The sequence below is a fragment of the Lemur catta genome, chromosome X (genome assembly GCF_020740605.2).
Source record: "Lemur catta isolate mLemCat1 chromosome X, mLemCat1.pri, whole genome shotgun sequence".
NCBI lineage: Eukaryota > Metazoa > Chordata > Mammalia > Primates > Lemuridae > Lemur > Lemur catta.
Window position 1 is genome coordinate 33,658,463 of NC_059155.1, and position 20,698 is coordinate 33,679,160.

The 20,698-nt window shown below is 39.0% G+C and overlaps 1 protein-coding gene across 1 annotated transcript in view; it reads right to left on the reverse strand.

Moving 5' to 3' along the window:
• Positions 1-20,698, reverse strand: part of GPC3 (glypican 3) — a 414,862-nt gene that overhangs the window by 382,445 nt on the left and 11,719 nt on the right. The gene's annotated exons all lie outside the window — the stretch shown is intronic.

Here is a 20,698-nt window from a genome sequence, read left to right on the forward strand (position 1 = left end):
CACACACACAGCAAATAGCACAATATGTACCTTTTAAAATACAGTAAAATCTTCATTACTCAAAATTAGCATTTATCTTAACTAATCTTTGCTTCCTCACGATTGTCCTTATGACTGATCCTTTTTGAATAACCATTAGAATTAATTGCCTGGGTTTGACTCATAAATTCTGCATAAACTAATTTATAGCACCAAATACACATCATTGAACACTGATATTTAATTTTTCTGTTAAAAGATCAATCTTCACTCCTATAATTTATTTTTTCTGATTATAATTTATGAATGAAAAGACAACCAAGAAACAATTTTCGAAATTCCAGTTATGATTTCCAAATGAAATGTATGTCTGGCCAACTCAATGTTGCTTTTCCAGATAAATGATCAAAAACATCAATATCATATCAAAGCTATGTTGTTACTGTCATAGTTTTAACTAAAGGTCTGGAGCAAGACACAACTCATTCAATAAATATTTATTTGGTGCCTAGTATATGCCAAGCACTGTGGTATATAAAGTATTTTTTAAAAAATATATAAAACATAGTCCCTACCCTCATGGAGCTTACATTCTGAGAGACAACAAACAAAAGCATAAATGTAATGTCAAGTGGTGATAAGTACTATAGAGAAAATAAAACAAAGGAAAGAAGGAAAAACAAATTGTGTATACATACATTGGAATTCTATTTAGCCATAAAAAGAAATGAACTATTGATACATGCTACCACATGGCTGAACCTCAAAAATGTTATGCTAAGTGAAAGAAGCCAGATCAAAAAAAGTGCACACTCTATGGTTCCATTTATATGTCTAGAAAATGGAAACTAATCTATAGTGACAGAAAACAGTTCCGTGGTTGTTAGGGGATATGGAGGCCACGGAGGCGTGGGAGGAAAGGTATACAAAGGGTAGTAAGGAAACTTTTGGGAGTGATGGATATGTTCACTATTTTGATGGTGGTGATGGTTCCATGAGTGTATACATATGTCAAAATCATCAAATTATACCTTAAAATATGTACAGTTTATTATGTATCAACTATACCTTGATAAAGCTGTTGATTTTTTTAATTTTTAAAAAGCTAAGTAAGGGAGATATGGAATGTAGTGGTTGCAGGGACTATTCTATTTTATATAGGGTAGTGAGGGAAGGCTTCTTTCATAAGGTAACATTTGAGGAGAGGTGTGGGAGGTGAGGGAGAATCTTATGATTTTATATCCTCTACCAATATTAGTAAATATTAGGGCTCAATTAATATGAAGTCCAATCTCCTTCCTTCCTGCAACTCCTGTTACTCAAACTCTCTCTTCAATAAGCATTTGCTGAGTCCTTCCATGGTGACCATGAAAATGTGCATCTCAGATCTCCTACTGTGGGGAACCATAATTGACTAATGGTCCCAACTGCTGCCCTCTGAATTCATCACCATTTTGTGCCTAGGCCACAGTCCCTATGGACTGCTCCCAGCCAATGACTGAGCACGGCAAAGATTCTAAGTCCTGTGACACAGGACTTTGCTCACAGGGGACTTTGGCTTGAGGACCCCTCATCAACCTCCAAAACTTTCTTAAAACTGCACTGTAGTCTAGGATTCTTCCTACTCAGCCTTCCTTTCTTTCCTCTCTCCTCCACAGGGGTACAATCTGCACTATGGTCTGATGGCTCTTCCAGCCTCCTCACTTTCCTCCCATAAGTGTTTTTCCCAATAAATCCCCTGCACATCTAATTCCTTATTGGATTAGATGCTAATCCAATTGGCATCTGCTTCTCAGAGGACCCAGTCTAACATATCTTCTATGTACCGGGCACTGTGCCACATGTTGGAGGCACAACTTTGAACAAGAGTGATTTGGCCCTTACCCCCAAGAATCTCACTGTCTAAAGAAATTAGCAAAGATAAATACCTAGTGCACAGTAAGTGAGCACCATAAAGCAACATGGGTAGGATGATAAAATGTGTATATGGGAAGGATAACTCCTGCAAAGTTTCATAAGGTCCTCAGCAAAGTAAGGTTGAGTAAGTCTTAACCGCAGTAAGGCTAGAAAGCATATTCAGACATTTTAGACAGCTTTTCAACAGAATATTTTTTAATAAAGGAGGGGAGACTAGTCAGCCTTAAGTTACTAGAAAATTTGTTTTTATTGCATCTTATTTCCCTAAGAATTTCAGTTGATGATGTCCTTAATGTATGTGTTCAAGTTTTCCTAATTTAGGAACAAAATTCACCCAAGTTTTGCCTCACATGACATCACTGTTGGAGTCTAGGGTATTGAATCCAAGTTCTCCACTTCACCCTCCTCAAGGGGGTTGCTGACAAAAATAGTAAAGGAGAGCACAAATAATACATATCACCAAACCTAATCCAGCACTGCAATTTATAGTACTGGATGGAAAGGTGATATTTAATGTCAAAATACAATTTGGGGTCTGGAGACAACAGAGTTCAGATTTATCTCCTATAAATGTCAATCTCATATACAAGTCTTAAAGTGATTTTAAATGTGGTCTAAGCTTAAAGGTTTGATGATTATCTTCAGAAAAAGAAAAAAAAACAGAGCTAGTTCTAGCTCACTGTGTTCTTTCTACATGAGGTTATAAAATGTAATGCCATTCTAAGAGCAGGAACTGATGCAGTTTACTGGACCAAGAAGTGAAAGAGTCCCCTTGGGGAAGAGCAGCTAATCTAAATTTAAACAAGGTTGGCTGGGACACACATGTATATATGAAAAATCCTATAGAGCAGATACCTTCCATATACCAAGTTCCTGTTCATTTAGCAAGGTTTTATTCAATTTTTTGGTAAACTGATGCCTAGGTAGTATGTGTTTAAAATACCTCCATTTAAACAAGTTCATAAAATTAATTGTTATAATTAATTTTATAATTATAGATTATAGATAAAATCCTTTGTGTTTTTAAATTTGCATTGGTGATGACTTCCAGTTTTCAGGTTGAATTTATTTGGCAGGGCAGCTATTCGCATTGTTCCTATTCCCACTGATGGGAGTTATAAAAGGGCTCAGATATTTTATCTGTGAAGTGCTATGAGTTGCTCAGACATTAGAACAGCAGTCCCCAACCTTTTTGGCACTAGGGACCCATTTCATGGAAGACAATTTTTCCATAGACCGGTTGGGGGGGTGGTTTGGGGATGATTCAAGTGCGTTACATTTATTGTGCAGTCAAACCTCTCTGCTAATGATAATGTGTATTTGAAGCTGCTCCCCAGCACTAGCACCACCTCAGCTCCACCTCAGATCATCAGGCATTAAATTCTCATGATGAGCATGCAATCTAGATCCCTTGTTTGCACAGTTTACAGTAGGGTTCGTGCTCCTATGAAAATCTAATGCCATCAGTGATCTGACAGGAGGTGAAGCTTGTATGGTGATGCAAGTGATGGGGAGCAGCTGTAATACAGATGAAGCTTCACTTGCTCACCCACCACTCACCTCCTGCTGTGAGGCCCGGTTCCTAACAGGCCACAGACTGGTACCAGTCCATGGCCGAGTAGCTGGGGACCACAGAATTAGAAGGTAACAAATTGTTGCTCAATGTACCTACAAAAGCCCAGGAATGACTCTTTGAATTACCAAGACATGACATCAGTTTGTTTTGCCTTTGATATGGTAATTCATAAAGAAACTTAGAGCTCACATAGTGCACCCCTTCCCTGAGTTGGTCAAGTCTCATCATTTTATAAAATACCACCACCTTAAGAATCAGTTTAGCCAAAAACCTTTAACGGAATAAAACCTCAAATAAGAACCTTTGGAAAAGCATGTCAGATGTCATGAAGAAAGGTATATGTTATATCCAAATATAAGTGGCTGTATCGTAATATTTACCCTGCCTCCCTGTTATCACTGCCTGGTTAATCAATGAACTGGTACAATTGATCTAGGGGCTAGAGTTAGCTATAGATTTGAGGAAATAAAACATCCATAAACTGATTAAGAATTCAGAATTCCAAAGCAGAAAGGGGAGAAATATATGCCAAAGGGAAAAATATTTTGTTTTAAGTCAATTTCATATAACTCACAGACCAGCTTTTAAAAAATACCCATTACAAGACAGCATAAGGAACAAAGAGGGCCAGGAGAGTTAGACATGCCTAAATGAAATGACAATAATGAAATATAACCATTTCAATGCATGGACATGTGAGTGAAAGAAACAAAACAGAAAGAACACAGAAAACAGAAAGAAATGGTAAAACAATTGAGAAGGAATTCTCATCAACTAAACAAAATCTTACGCTGGGAACTGAATACCAAATGGAATGAATAAAAAGTAAAACCAAGAACAAATGACTAAGGAGGTAAACTGAGAACTGGTACATACTTACATGAATAAAAGCAGGAAAGTCAATTCAAGAAATAAGATGCAACCTCCAAAAGACACAGTAAATAGGAAAGCAGTCTTTAAATACATGAGGGACAAAAGGAGGTTAAAGGAAAATAGCCCCTTTATGAGATGGAGAGGAAAAGTAATCATGGACCACAGTCATCAAAGAGGGGTGCTCACTTTTTTTTGGTAAAAATTGAATTCAGCTGGGAAAATGGGGCTAGAGACAAGCAATAGAGCCTGGAATGGAGATAAGGAGAAAACTTAGCAATTGACTATTCAAATGAGCCAGAAAGGTTCAGCTCTTTAGGGCTTAATAACTTGCATTCCCAAATGCTAAAAAAAATTAACTGAAGTCATTTCAGGGCTGCTAGTTCCTATTTATTTATTTATTTATTTATTTATTTATTTATTTATTTATTTATTTTGAGACAGAGTCTCACTCTGTTGCTCGGGCTAGAGTGCCGTGGCGTCAGCCTTGCTCACAGCAACCTCAAACTCCTGGGCTCAGGCAATCCTCCTGCCTCAGCCTCCCGAGTAGCTGGGACTGCAGGCATGCACCACCATGCCCGGCTAATTTTTCTATATATATTTTTAGCTGTCCGTATAATTTCTTTCTATCTTTAGTAGAGATGGAGTCTCGCTCTTGCTCAGGCTGGTCTCGAACTCCTGAGCTCAAACGATCCGCCCACCTCGGCCTCCCAGAGTGCTAGGATTATAGGCGTGCGCCACCGCACCCGGCCTCCCATTTATTTTGAAGGATTAAAAAGTACCTTCATACTATATGATCTCCTCTCCTAGACTATAAGTCCCTGAAGAGCAGATAATGACTCCCATTTCCTTTGGGATGCCCCGTTGATCCCGTTCAGCTCTGTGCACATAGTGTTGAATTAATGAGGGCTGTAGACTGAGAACACTAGCAAAGAACTTTGTGTCTGTCTGTATCTAAAAAGAGGGAGTGCAGTGAAATGCTCTACCACTGAGCTATACCATACCATGCTCATGGGTCAGCAAAATCAACATTGTTAGAATGTCTATACTACCCAAAGTAATCTACAGATTCAATGCAATCCCTATTAAAATACCAACATCATTTTTTGCAGATCTATAAAAAACAATTGTACACTTCATATGGAATCAGAGAAGACCCTGTACAGCAAACGCAATCTTAAGCAAAAAGAACAAATCGAGAGGCATCAGTTTACCAGAATTCAAGCTATACTACAAGGCTATAGTAACTAAAACAGCATGGTACTGGCACAAGAACAGAGACAGACCAATGGAACAGAACTGAGAACCCAGATATAAAACCATCCTCATATAGCCAGCTAATCTTTGACAAAGCGGACAAAAACATACACTGGGAAAAAGAATCCTTATTTAATAAATGGTGCTGGGAAAATTGGATAGCCACACATAGAAGACTGAAATAGGATCAACACCTTTCACCTCTCACAAAAATCAACTCACAGTGGATAAACAGACTTAAACCTAAGGCATAAAACTATAAGAATTCTAGAAGAAAATGTTGGAAAAACTCTTATAGACATTGCCTAGGCAAAGAATTTATGAAGAAGACCCCAAAGGCAATCACAGCAACAACAAAAATAAATAAATGGGACCTGATCAAATTAAACAGCTTCCACACAGCCAAGGAAACTATCACGAGAGCAAACAGACAACCTACAGAATGGGAGAAAATATTTGCATGTTACACATCTGATAAAGGGCTGATAACTAGAATCTATTTAGAACTCAGGAAAATCAGCAAGAAAAAATCAAACAACCCTATCAAAAAGTGGGCAAAGGACATGAACAGAAACTTTTCAAAAGAAGATAGACTAATGGCTAACAAACATACGAAAAAATGCTCAACATCTCTAATCATCAGGGAAGTGCAAATCAAAACCACAATGAGATATTACTTATCTCCAGTGAGAATGGCCTTTATCAAAAAGTCCGAAAACAACAAATGTTGGCATGGATGTGGAGAGATAGGAAAACTCATACACTGCTGGTGGGACTGCAAACGAGTACAACCTCTATGGAAAACAGTACGGAGATTTCTTAAAGAACTAAAAGTAGAACTACCATTTGATCCAGCAATCCCATTACTGGGCATCTACCCAAAGGAACAAAAGACAGTCTATAAAAAAACACATCTGCATTTGAATGTTTATAGCAGCACAATTCACAATTGCAAAGATGTGGAAACAACCCAAGTGCCCATCGATACATGAGTTGATTAATAAAATGTGGTATATGTATGCCATGGAGTACTACTCAGCCACAAAAAACAATGGTGATCTAGCACCTTTTGTATTATCCTGGATAGAGCTAGAGCCCATTCTACTAAGTGAAGTATCACAAGAGTGGAAAAACAAGCACCATATGTACTCACCATCAAATTGGTATTAACTGATCAACACTTAAGTGCACATATAGTAATAACATTCATCGGGTATCAGGCAGATGGAGGGGGAAGAGGGGATGGCTATATACACACCTAATGGGTGTGGTGTGCACCGTCTGGGGGATGGACACACTTGAAGCTCTGACTCGAGTGGGGCAAAGCCAATATATATAACCTAAACATTTGTACCCCATAATATGCTGACATTTCAAAAAAAATTAAAAAATAAATTAAAAAATTAAAAGAGGGAGTAGAGACAGATGACCCAGAAATGTTTACATCTGTACACTTAACTTTGACCTTGGAAAAATATTAGAAAATACCATAAAAATCAATTTCCAAATATCTTGAAGATACACAAATAGATGTTTCACGTGAAGGAACTATGAAGAAATTTATTTCTAATTATTTTAAGACGATGTTTGCTTGCACATTGGGTCCAGTTCTGGGTCCTACAACTGAAAAGGAATATTTGAGCTATGGAAGCTTTTTCTTTGAGGGATTATTCCCATGTGTACCCAAACTAGGCACTCTTACCAGTTGCCTTCCCTCCCAGAGGCTATAACCATAGATGATCCACAGAAGGCTCTCTCCTGAGGCATATTCTTATGTCAGGGGATCTCTTCAGGTTTTATTACCTGTGGCTTGGCCTTCTTGACCTCCATCACAGACTCTTTCCTCTGGGCCCAGTCCTTGCTCTTTGTTGGCTCCATTCAAAGACCTGAGATTTCAGACTGCTCCTGGTTTCCCTTAGCCATCTCTCCTAAGACTGGGACTTCAGGTCCTCTTTGCCATGAAGTCCTAGGCTCACTGCATGCACTTGGATACACCATTCCAGGCCTGACTTCTGTCCACAATCAGAAGAGAAAAGCCAACAATGTGTATGGGGCTATTTAAATGTGTCAGTTCTATTGGATTTTATTTCAAGTCAGTAAGTATTAATGGCCCAGAGGTCAACATCCTCATAGGCACTAGTGGGTAGTGAAGAGCAAAGGCATTTATGGCTCCTCAGGTCAACATCCTCATAGGCACTAGTGGGTAGTGAAGAGCAAAGGCATTTATGGCTCCTCAGGTCAAGTTGCTTACAATTTAGTCCTAGCACCACCAGTTGCTAGCTGTGCCCCAACTTCTACCTGACTTTTTGCCTTTATCTATAAAATGGGACTATCAGTAGTATTTACTTTATAGAGTTATTGCAAGGATTAAGTGAGATTATGCACATGAAGCTCTTAGCCTTCTTGGTACAAAGTAAATATCCCATATGTGCTACTTAAAATTTAAGAAATGAAAAATAAGTGATGCTGAGAGATCATACCTTCACACAGAAAAATAGCTAGAGAACAGTAAAAGTTGGTATATGGTTATGTGATAAAATATGCAGTATATTTTCTGAGGTGATGGAAATAGTCTATATTTTAATTGGGGTAATGGTTATATGGGTATACACATTTGACAAATCTCATTAAGCTCTTCATTTAAAATGGGTGCATTTTTTTGTTTGTAAATTATATCTAAAAAAGCTTATTATTAAAATATGCAATATAGACAATATTTGCTAGATAAGAATGCTCACCAGAGGCTCTAGGAGTCAAAGAAGACCTCCACGGGGAGGTGAGGTTTGAGCTAGACCATAAAGGATAAGAAGGATTTGGAGAGGCCAAAGGGTTAAATGTGTTTGGCACCAGTGGACTAGTAGGGCGAGGCTAACATGACTAGAAACAGGCTGGAATCTGGGGCATAGTTAGCTTATCAGGTAAGACAGGTGAGAATTTGAAGGGCCTTGAATGCAGGCAGAGGCCTGTGGGCTTGACCCATAGGCAATAATGGATCAGTGGAGGTGCTCAAGCAGAGGCATAATATGATGGAGTGCTGTTTAGAAAGATTAGTCATACAGCTTGAAATTGGGAAATGGACTAAATAACCCCTCAAGGTCACTTCCAGGCCTCCGATTCTCTAATTACCTTTATTATGTTCTATATGTTGGTTATTTTACTAGACTGCAATTTTAGCTAATGACTATAAATTGTCAAAATCACATTAAAAAGCACATTAAAGAATAGAAAAAATATTAATGTAGACCTTGATCCTTACACTTTTCTAAGAGCAAATAAAGCATATTCAAACAGCAACAGAAGAGAATGAATCGTCAGGGCTCAGTAACAATGAAAATTGAAATCTTTTCTATATATATACATATATACATGATGATTTGACACATTTCATTGCCAAAGTCTGCTTTATGAATGGCAGATAATTTTTTTGCTAACAAAGGTACATTGTGCTAAAAATAATGTAATATCATCATTAAAGTAATATTAAACAAAGGAATTAATGATATCCAAAACTGGTTGCTTCATGACTTGTAAGGAAAATAATAGATGCCTATTAAAATTATCCAAAGGATTAAGCACAGGTTGCTCTACTAATGAACCAAAAAAAAAAAATACATCAGGCATTTTTAAAAGGTATTTTTTTTAAAAAAGAGGATAAGTCAATTTGCCATCCAAAAATATTAACTAATTTCCTTAGCATATAATAGTGACTTGCTATTAGAAGGATGCCTTTTCCCCTAATTAATCATTATCTAAATCAAATCCTACACGCTCATTTAATTTCTCACTAATCAAGATAGGAATACAGATGAAAGAAATGGCCGCATTTAAAACCAGTGGGGAAAGTGATGACTGCTGTTGGAAGAAATCATCTTAGGGAACCTGGCTGAAGGTTACCCTTCTGTTATTTAGCCTGAAAGAACATGAGTTTGCAGAGGGCACACCTGGGTATCAGGAGCTCAGACTTTAAATCAAAGACCATGCCTGGGGCCACCATAGACTCTGCCTCTGTAAAATGCAGACCAAAATGTCGCTACCACACTGGAGTACTGGGAGTTTAAAGCAACCCTGGAGATAAACCATTCTCTAAGCCTGAGAATTAAAGAATGAATTACCTTTATCTCTACTGCCAACTGTCAATTAACTGCCTATCATTTCATGCCCGGTAAAAGTTGAATCCCCAGATCACTACACTCTCCCACAAAGAGGTTCTTTCTTGACCACATCCCCAACCAGAAGTCAACATGTGCTCTGGGAATACAAATTCACTTATTATATTCACCCTGACAAAGTGGTGAACGATTCATTCATCCAACATTTACTGAATGCCTACTTTGTGCCAGGGACTATGCCCAGCCCAAGGAATACAATAATGAACAGGACATGGCCCCTGCCCTGGAGTTCACAGATCAGAGTAGGAAATGACTCCCAAACTAACTCGAAACCTCTGAGTCATTCTGGATACCTCACTCACACCCATCTGCTATAGGCAAATGTCACTAAATCCAACTGATTCTGCTTTTTAAATGTCTCTCGTATTCTCCTCCTTTCCATCGCTGCCTCATCACCTTAGCTCCTTTCACTTGGATGACTACATCAGCCTCCAAACTGGCCTTCCTGCCTCTATACTCTCCTCTACCCAAGCCCCAGAGATATTTCTAAAGTATATATCTGATCAAGTCATTCTACTTCTCTAAAAACCTCTGAGAAAATGGAACAAGGGTACAGGAATGCGAAAGTGGGTGGCATGTTCAAGCACTGCCAAGGAGAGAAGAAAAAGGGAAATGGTGGAGAGTGGCAGGGGCCAGATGAGGAGGATGAACTCTGCTACAAGATGGATCCTAGTTATCTTTGGATTGGATTCCCACAGGAGAGGATGTTCATGGGAGCAGGAGATGCACTCCAAAAGCTTTCTGTCCTTTCGAATCCCCATAGCAATCTCCTTCCTTTATAAAGACACATCTCACACTCTCTAACTTGCATCATAATTATATATGCATGCTTTATCTCCACTAGATTTAACTTCCTTGAGGGAAAGACCCTTGAATGACTCATCTTTGTATCTCAAGGGGTCCACTGTGGTTTGGGCTTGATGCTGTCCTTTTTCACTTGGAGGCAATGCCAGAACTTCAAGAGTTCAGTTTTAAAAGAACTGGGTCAGATTAATTGATACTACCAGAGCAACTTTTAGAAGAACAGTATTCCCTGTGTCTCTCTCTCTTTCCCTCTCTCTCTCTTTCCCTCCCTCTCTCTCTCTCTCTCTCTCTCTCTCTCTCTCTCTCTCTCTCTCTCTCTCTCTCTCTCTCTCACACACACACACACACACACACACACACACACACTGACTACTTAGATGGTGAGGGAACTCCCTAATAAAAAGAAAATTGGATTGGAGAACAATGCCAGCTACTCTGGAGTTGGGATGCAGAATCTTTTAGTTTAGAATTCTGCCAGAGGGACTAAACTAAGGTAATTTTTCTGTCTCCCCTAGTCACTTCTTCAGTAATTTTCTACTCAGATAAGTAGCTGAGATCCTGTCTTTCAGGAGATGTATAATTTTTATTTTTCAGATACAATCTTTAAATATGCAGACCTGAGGCATGGCTGAGAATTTCAACACCCTAGGCCCAATCTAAGTGCTAGGCCCCTCTGCCATGTTTGAAATCACATCAGAGGGAAAAAAAGCTCTTCCCTACCAAGGCTAAAATATTATCTGCTCTGCTACCAAATCAGCTGTGTGACTTAACCAAGTACCTTCCCAAATCTGGGCCTGTTTTCTTCAGAGATTGGACTAGAGAGTCTAAGTTTCCCAATTATAGGTCAATCAAAATTCACTGAGCCCATTCTAGACTTGGCATTGGGAGGACATGAAAGAAGCAGAGGACTTGCTTTTGCTCTTTCAGGAAGGTTTTGTCAATAGCACTTGAATATATGTGATAATGGATATGGGGCCAAGGCAAAGACCAACAGCTCGGCCTTTATAGTGCTGCATCCCAAGTAATAACCACTTGCCCCTGTATCTCCAGAGATCAACAAATGCCAGATAGATTCCTGATGGGATGGCATGCAGTGGCAAAGTGAAAAATTCTGCAATCAGACAGACCAGGGTATGAACCCCAATTTGGCCATTTAATAGCTGTGTCATCTTAGGCAAATTAATCTTTGAGCCTCAGCTTCCTTATCTATAGAATGGGGACAATAATACCTACTCTCAACGTGGTTGTGAAAATTAAATTAAATTCTTATTTAATGTTTCCCGAACACATGCCCCCATTTCCTGCTTCCCTGTTTTGTTCATGTTATTTCTGTCCCTAAAGTGCTTTTCCCCTACCTTCGGCTATTAAAACCTTCTCATTCATAAGGTCTCTCTCAAGGGTGTCTTTCATGTTTTTTCTCCTCTCCCCTCCAAATAAAGCCCATGAGCTGTCATCTCTCAGAATCTTCAGCACACTTTGTACCTCTCTAACACTGTGTTTTACAACCTATGTTTTGTAGCCATTGGAATAGATTTCTTATCTGTACTGTTAAGTTGTAAGTTTCTGTGGGCAAGAACTATATATCTTGCCCATCTCTGTATTCTCTGACATGGCATAGTGCCCAGTACATAGTACACACTCAATAAATGCCTGTTGAATTAATGAACAAATACTAGTCAACAATAAGAGTCTGCTTCCTAAACATAGTAAGCTCCCTGTCTCTTGAAGTCTTCGAGCATAATTTTGGTAGCAATATCAGAGATACCACAGATGGGACTCCTGCACTAGTTAGGAGGCTGAATCTGATGACCTCCAAGGTTCCTCTCTCTCTCTGTTTCCATAAAGGCCATACTCTAACTCACTAATGGTTGTCACTGGTACACTCTGATAATGTATCAGAAGAGAGATTTCCCACAGCCATAAATGTTAGAACTGGTCCTTCTGTCATAAGCAAGTATGATAGCATTTCTTCAGAGAATCTCATCTGTGACAACTATATATTTACCACTTTGCATACAAGTTGTATCTAAAACTCCATATACCTGAACCTAAAAAGGCAGTCTTTTGTTTCACAGATATTTTAGGCATCCAAAACACCTTGTAGTTGGTATTTCAGCAAACCACAAAGACTAGGTAGAAAGCTTCAGTAAATTGAAATAACACCATCACCTCCATCCTACAGATCCTGTGAAAAGGTTTTTCAGATAGATAATAAGCAACAATTGCCTTCCCATGGCTAACATGTTTAGAAAAAATATTTTTTTCAGAAAAGAAAGTCCAGTAAGAGTCATGAAGTAAAACATAAAGGCCATGCTGAATAATGTGGTAGCCTGTTCTGTTTCAGAATTCTTCTGATCCAGAGTGACCTGGCTAAGTCATTTTACTCCCCAGGTCCTCAATTTAACCATTTGAACAATGAGTTAACAGCAGTTGCCACCCACATCCCAGGAAGCACACTGACATTTTACAACTGACTTTAAGCTTCCTCAAACAAGTTCCCCTTAGAGAGCTCTGGTACATTGATATGATTCATGAGGCCCCACATAGCTCTCCTCTATAGTGGGTTGAATTGTGTTCCCCAAAAAGATATGTCCATGTTCTAACCCTTGGAACCTGTGAATGTGACCTGATTTGGAAAAGGGGTCTTTACAGATATAATTAAGTTAGGGATCTGGGGATGAGGTCATCCTGGCTTATCCAAGTAGACCTAAATCCAATGACAAGTGTCCTTATTAGAGACACACAGAGGAAAGACACAGAAAGAGTAGAAGGCTATGTGAAGAGGCAGAGATTGGAGTGATACAACCACAAACCAAAGAACACATGGAGCCACCAGAAGCTGAAAGAGTCAAAGAAGGATTCTCTCCAAGAGCCTTTGGAGGGAACACAGCCCTACTAGCACCTTGATTTTGGACTTCTGGCCTTTAAAACCGTGAGAGAATAAATTTCAGCTGTTTTCAGCCACCAATTTGAGATAACTTGTTATGTCAGCCCTAGAAAACTAATATACCCTCTCCCCCCCTCTACCCCACCTAAATGTACCTGCCTAATAATGTCTAAATGTTTCATCAGGGGTGAGTTACTCTCTTGGTTAAGACATTTCATCAGCTGTTATCTTAAAGTGCAACACTCCTTGAGTAATGCCCTCATACTTCAAGGCTAAAGAGTTTACTTGGGATTTTCCTCCATCACAGGAAAAGAGGTCAGGACACCTGGACAGGGTCTAGGGGAGGTATCAAAAAGGAGAAAAAGATCAAGAAAAAGATAAAGGGGGACCAAACCCAAATTTTATGTAGAGTCAGCTCTGAGAAAGTAATATTGACAGAACTCATTGACTATTTCTTTAACAGCAATAATCCCATATTATAAGAAGGAAGAAGCTTTGCAGAAGCAAAAATATAATCATATTGACTCAGTTGTTGGCCCATATTCCAGAAAGTTTATTAGAAGAGTGCTCAGATCAGTCTAAATACCTCATTTTCATTGTTCAAAAACATCTGTTTTTTTATGCTGACCAAATTAGGCATATTTTGAATATATGAAAAAAATTGTTTCAAGATATTAGCAACTAAATAAATAATCACAAAAGGAGCTGGGCAATAATGAAAGATGACTATCAGTCTGGGCCACCAGCCCAACCCTGAATTTGGTAGGAGTTTTTCTTCACATTACCCCTGCCCTAGTCTTCAGTATTTCTAGAGATGGTTTTTAACCAGCTCCCAGGCAAATCTTCCCGTTGCCCAATTGCCCTTACCGTTAAGATGCTTCTCCCAGCTCTAATGGCTAACCTAAATTTCAGTTTCAAGCCATTGCACCTTGTAATTACATTCTCAGCCACTGTAAATAATCTGTGCCCTCTATTATATCTTTCCCCTTTCCCTATGATAAGAACCTGTGGAAAAGGGAGTCAGTTGCCTTGTTAGTACAACATACACACTGCACCTGAGCAAAATGCAACCAAAGGAAAATCAAACACTCACTCTTGATCCCTGAGTGAAAAGAAGTTATTTCCTTTTTCCCATTCTTCAGCTTATCTGAGTGTCTACACTGACGTGCTCTAGTGCTGTGGCATTTATGCCATCTTGGGGAATAGCTGTGTAAATGCTCCAGTAATTTTATACATCTTCAACATACTGTTGTGTTAGAACTCGAGGATCTGAAGGACTGGGAAGGACAGATTTTCCTCCTCCTCCTCCCACCCTCATGTAATACGAATCAAAATCCTCACTAATTGGCCCTTCTGCATATTATTGAAGTCTAGACTTGGTGGCAACCCCTTTCTGTGGAAGAGATTTAATGGAGGAGAAAAGTTCACGGGAGGGGAGTTGGCAAGCAAACCACTGCAGAACAACTATAAGAAACTTAGAGACACATAAGTTTTTGGTAAATTGAGGTTAGAAGCTAAAGCACATTGTCTCAAAAACACCCCCCCATACACACACTGGTGAGTTCACTTTTCCATGAACCAAATATTTTCTAAAATCAAGGAAAATCTAAGTTATTAACACAACACACAAAAGACTTTTTAACAATGCTCAGTAATAACTTTTTTCCTTCTTGCTTTCTTCAGGAGCTATGAATAACAAAAATATATTATCCAATCAGATGATTTGGGGATTTCCCTTCCACTCTCATGATTTTGCTGAAAAACTAAAAAATTGCTGATACTAACTTCATCCTCCCATCAAGATGTGGGTGATTCAGAGGCAGAGCTCTCCAGAGCCCAGTGTGGGCTCTAACAGGCAGTGCCAGGAGGACTCCAGATCAAGCTGAATGAACTAAGCCTGGATCCAGGGTCTCCCCGTGGGATGCTCGTCTTATATGATCTGTCTTCAGAAAGCCACCAGCTCTTGAGACCACAACAATGTGCTTAGGAATATCTGCCTCGTTTAATTTTTATCTTTTTTTTCCCCTAGGGAGAACTGAAATAAAGGGAAATGGTGACACAGGATTTATGGGGCCAATTATCCCAAACTGTGCTGACCATGCCTGTCAAAGCAGTGCTGGATTCAAGGTAGCTGATGCCACAGTGGGCTGAGGCAATGATTGTAACGGGTTGATAGAATCACTGAGGAAGTTCAACTCAAAGGATGACCTTCACTAAACAGGAAAAGAAATGCCCGTGACCCCAGGCTGCTGCATGCAGCATTCCCACAGGTTCAAGCCATTGGTCTTCCCATGCCCTCCTCCTTCCCCTCAGCAGATATGGACACACCTCCACACCTGGTCCACATCTGTCTACACATCTGTTTCCCCCACCAAGAGCAGAGAGAGTGGAGTATTTGACTTTGATCCCCAGCAATTCATACATACTGGGTTCTCACAACTGGTTTCAAGAGTAATTCCCAGAAATGCTGAGCCCATCACAAGAGTAATGATTAAGAATATGGCTCTGAAGCCAGACTAACTGGGTTTAATTCATTTCATAGCTATTTGACCTTAAGTCACTAAACTGCTTTAAGCCTCAGTTTCCACGTCTGTAAAATGGGGGAAATAATGCTACCCACCTGGTAGTGCTGTTGTGAGGATTAAGTGGGATGTTGCCCATAAAGGGCTTAGCACAGCGCCTGGCTCAATAAATGTTAACGATTATTAGCACCACCCCCACCACAGGTGCTCAATAAAAACTTGCTGAATTGAAGTCACACCAGTGGGAATGACTAGCAGATGTGAAGGCGACCTGGGCTTTTTTTTTTTTTTTTTTTTTTTTAGCTTTTCCCACCTCACTCTGTACCAGATGACCTCTAAATTTTTTTTCTTTTTTTTAGAAAAGGATAGAATAGGGGATACTTAGGCTATACTTTTGCTGAAATTCAGTTTTTCATTCAGGGCAGAAAACCAAGTCTGGCAAAGTCAGGCACATGATTTTCCAAGAAATATGACAAGGCTATTAAAAACTCTAAATTAAAGTTGTGTAATGAGCATGAATCTGAATACATTTAAATTTCCTCTAGATCCAGTAATTCCAGCAACATCCTTATATATTTTCAAAGTGTGCTTTTGCAACTGTGAGGAGACCAACGCCCTAAAAGATAGTAGAATTTCTTCAAGGGTCGGGGTGGGGAGGTGATACACAATTGTCATGAAAATTAACCCCTGAAAATGCACAGGTTTTTATTACCAAAAGGATGCCTGAGGAGATTACTAGATTTTTAGGGTCTTTACTATAAAGAGAACAACCTGGATGCCTGAAATAATTAAGAAGAGACTCAATTATCTAGTAAACTGAAATTTCAAACCACTCCACTTACCTAAATGAGAAAAGCTGCTTAGACTAAAGCATCATTACTTCTATTTAGACAAGCCTTAGCAAAGATATACAAGGAGCTAAAGAATGGGACCCCACATTCTTCCCTAAGCCACAACAATACCTGTTTATGTAAATAGGATTTTCAATAACACAACATAATCTGAAAAAAAATGTTTTCATTATTGTTTTTGAAAAAAATGCAAATGCCAAAGATGAAAGTCAAGGGGCTTTCATTATGATGGGCACTGAATACCCTAAAATATTTATTCTATGTGAGTCTGAGCCTGGATTCCAAGTGGATCTAAGAAATAGGCAATGACTATTTCTCCTTAAGAAGTCTGAGCACAATATGAGGAGGTGCAAAGGTTTCTCTCATTCCATGGCAAAAATCTCAGTTTAAAAAGAAATAAAAGTAGTAGTAGATATCTATTTACCTTTATTTGGCAGACCCTTCCAAAATCTGGGTCAAATATAAATTTTCTTGCCTCCATCATTATCACTATCTGATAATCAAACACTCCTGCATGACCATAACAACCTCCAAGCACAAACTAAAAGCTCATTAAAGACTATATGAAGGCTATTTATAGGACTGAACAAAGAAGGAAAGGCCTATTAGCAAAATTAATTAGACTGTTCATACTTTTGATAACTATTACTATTTGTTTGAACTCAAGTGTCTAGCTCCTTTACTGACAGGTATTGATGACTATAGAGATACCACATACCTAGAGTTTTAAACGGACCTTGTAGTTTTTTGGTTCAAGAACTCAGGTTTTGACCTATACTTTGTATATCAGCCTGGCTGTTGCTGTTTAGGCAGCTGATAAGAGGCAGAAATCCTTCTTGCTCATTAGGCCATTAGCTGATGTTAAGCAAAGGGCTGGGGAGGGGTATGCTCAGTGGCCCAGGGAAATGTGCTGGACTCCACATATAAAGCCAGCCCCAATTTGGGGTTAAGAATTTAACCTTAAAAGGCTGACAAGTCATAAATTTGCCTGAGGTTCATATATATGTGTGACTTTCACAGTTTATATTTCCTAGCCAGGACCCAAAGTCAAAACATGCCCCCTGATTAATGAATGGTACTAATTGTTATTCCTGACTTGAGAACATTAGTCTTTATCCATAATATTTTCTTAAAAAACACACAATCTCATACCTAAAACTCTCTGGCTTAGAGGAGTTGGGATGACTAGTTAGAAAAAAATAGGAAGAGGAACCTAATGTTATCTGTTACTTGGTGCTACCATTTTGGTAGTCAAGATTGACTCAAAGCTTCCATTTCTTTGTGTCCATCAAGCAAAGTGCAAAGGAATGTCCTCCAAATCTAAACATCTGAGATAAAGCAACCATCTGCGACTCTACACAAAAAAATGAGCTAGAGGGTGGGAGGGTGGGAGCAGGGCTGAAATGTCTTCAAGCACATTTTTGTCTAACTTATCTTGTTTAATATTTATACATAAGTGAATAAACTAAAATCCGTGGCCAAGCTTGGAAGAGAGATACAGGACAAACAAAAGATCCCTGTAAGTATAAAGACAAAGAAAAAATACCAAGGAATAGTCCAACTGGAATACAGTCACTAACCTGAAGTCAAAATTGAAACTGGGACAATAAAAACCCACAAGCAAAACAATGTCCCTGAAATATGATAACTTCATCAGGGAAAAGCAAGCTATAATTCGGTTAGCCTACAAGGTAGGTGTCAGTTCTAACCCACGCTAGCAGTGTTTCAAAGGGGCTTCCTTATCTTTAGAAGAAAGGAAAACATTCAATGTAAGAAAAGAGATTTCTAAGAACAAAGATACAGTTTGAATTCATTGAGAATTATGACAAAGTGAGAGAGAATGTAAGCTACATAGCAATGATCTGGGGTACACAAGTCAGGCATATCTAGCCTTGTCCTGTATGTCCAAAAAGCCTTTTAAATACTCAGAGTTCTTAGAAAATGGAATGTAAATTCATCGGTGTATATTTTAGAGCTCTTCATTTTCAAACTAAGGAATAGAATTTTACAATATCCCAAGAGAAGAAGCAGGTACTCAAACCAACTATGTAATTAGAAATGGAAAGCCTATTTTCTCTCCAGAATCAGTGAAGGAGGGAGAGGAAGATGAAGGAAGAGAGAGGAGACAAGGAAATCAGAAGCTATAGGAAAAGGAAACTTAAAACTAAAATGCAGAGGAAAATATAAAACATTCCACTCATCTATTTTTTTAAGGGAACAAGAAACACAAAACTATTCAATAAATATAACAAACCATAAAGCACCTTCTGTTCTAAATTATAACCAGTTAAGAGAGAGTATGAGGGTGGGAGGAAGGGGAAAAGGCAAGATTTGTGGAGCAGTTCGATAGACAGATGAAGGCGGGCCTTCAGGAGCTCTGGAGGTATACTGAGCCCCAGGAGGGCTGCGGTGAGAGTGTACAAAACATCCAACATCCATTTTTCCCTTTAACTATGGGTGTTAACATAACTTATATTATCACTTATTATCACTACTCTATTAAATGTTGATAAGCGTTTCAGGAATTTTACCCATGTTATCCAGAATTGGGTAACATAGTACTGGTAGTAAGTCTCATTACCACTAGGATCTAATTTGAAGATAAAACTGGATATTGTTGGCCGGGCGCGGTGGCTAATGCCTGTAATCCTAGCACTCTGGGAGGCCGAGGCGGGCGGATCGTTTGAGCTCAGGAGTTCGAGAGCAGCCTGAGCAAGAGCGAGACCCCGTCTCTACTAAAAATAGAAAGAAATTATATGGACAGCTAAAAATATATATCGAAAAATTAGCTGGGCATGGTGGCTCATGCCTGTAGTCCCAGCTACTTGGGAGGCTGAGGCAGGAGGATCGCTTGAGCCCAGGAGTTTGAGGTTGCTGTGAGCTAGGCTGACGCCACGGCACTCACTCTAGCCCGGGCAACAGAGCCAGACTCTGTCTGGGAAAAAAAAAAAAAAACCACAAAAAACCAAAAATAAAAACTGAATATTGTTGGGGGAAGACCTTGAATGATTGAATAAATGCTGGTTCTAACATCACCTTCAGGCTCTGTGAATGGGGCAAACTTACGCTCTCAAAGAACAAAGAAAAGGCAATTGACAGCTTTTGAAGGCCAAAAAACCTTCAAGCAATGTTATTAAATTGACCTGAAGCACTGAAGTTTTAAAGGCAAGAAATGACTTCGGTTTTAGAAATTAACACTTATATAAAAACCTTCAGAATACTGTAGGAAGAATAAACATTTATTTCAGAAATAAACTTGGAAGTTTGAAAACAAAGCAGAAAACCTGTTTCTAAAAACAGAAGGGACTACTTGAAACACTGAGCACAGTTTTTCTATAGCTCTTTGGAACCCTTCAAAAGTTCTACTCTGACTTCTGGAGATGGCCAGAGAAGATATATCCCAGAATGCCAGCAAAAGTGAAAGTAGGAAACCATCAGTTCCCTAGGGTAATAACAATATGATCTCAGGAGATATTTGCTTCTGGCCATATTAAATTAAGCTAAAGCCTAGACCAGAGGTTCCACCCATCTAGGGGAGCAGAAACAGTGTTTTCCAAACTATCCAAAGATATTAGCCATCAAGCAGAGATCCTGCTGGCTCCCTCTAGCCCATTTATTATCACATTCTCATTCATTCTCTCAGCCTGTTATACTTAAATAGAGGGTACACATGCCAAGGGCATAAGAGTGAGAGACATGATGGAGTTAGACTTGAAATACTTAGCCACTTAATTTGGGTGTGGGATGTGTAAATGGAGAAGTCAAAGAAGATTTCAAGGTTTCAAGTCTGGATGCCAGACAGAGATGCCATCACCAGAAATGTAGAATGTAAGAGACATGTTTGTGCAGATGGGAAAAGAAAATGA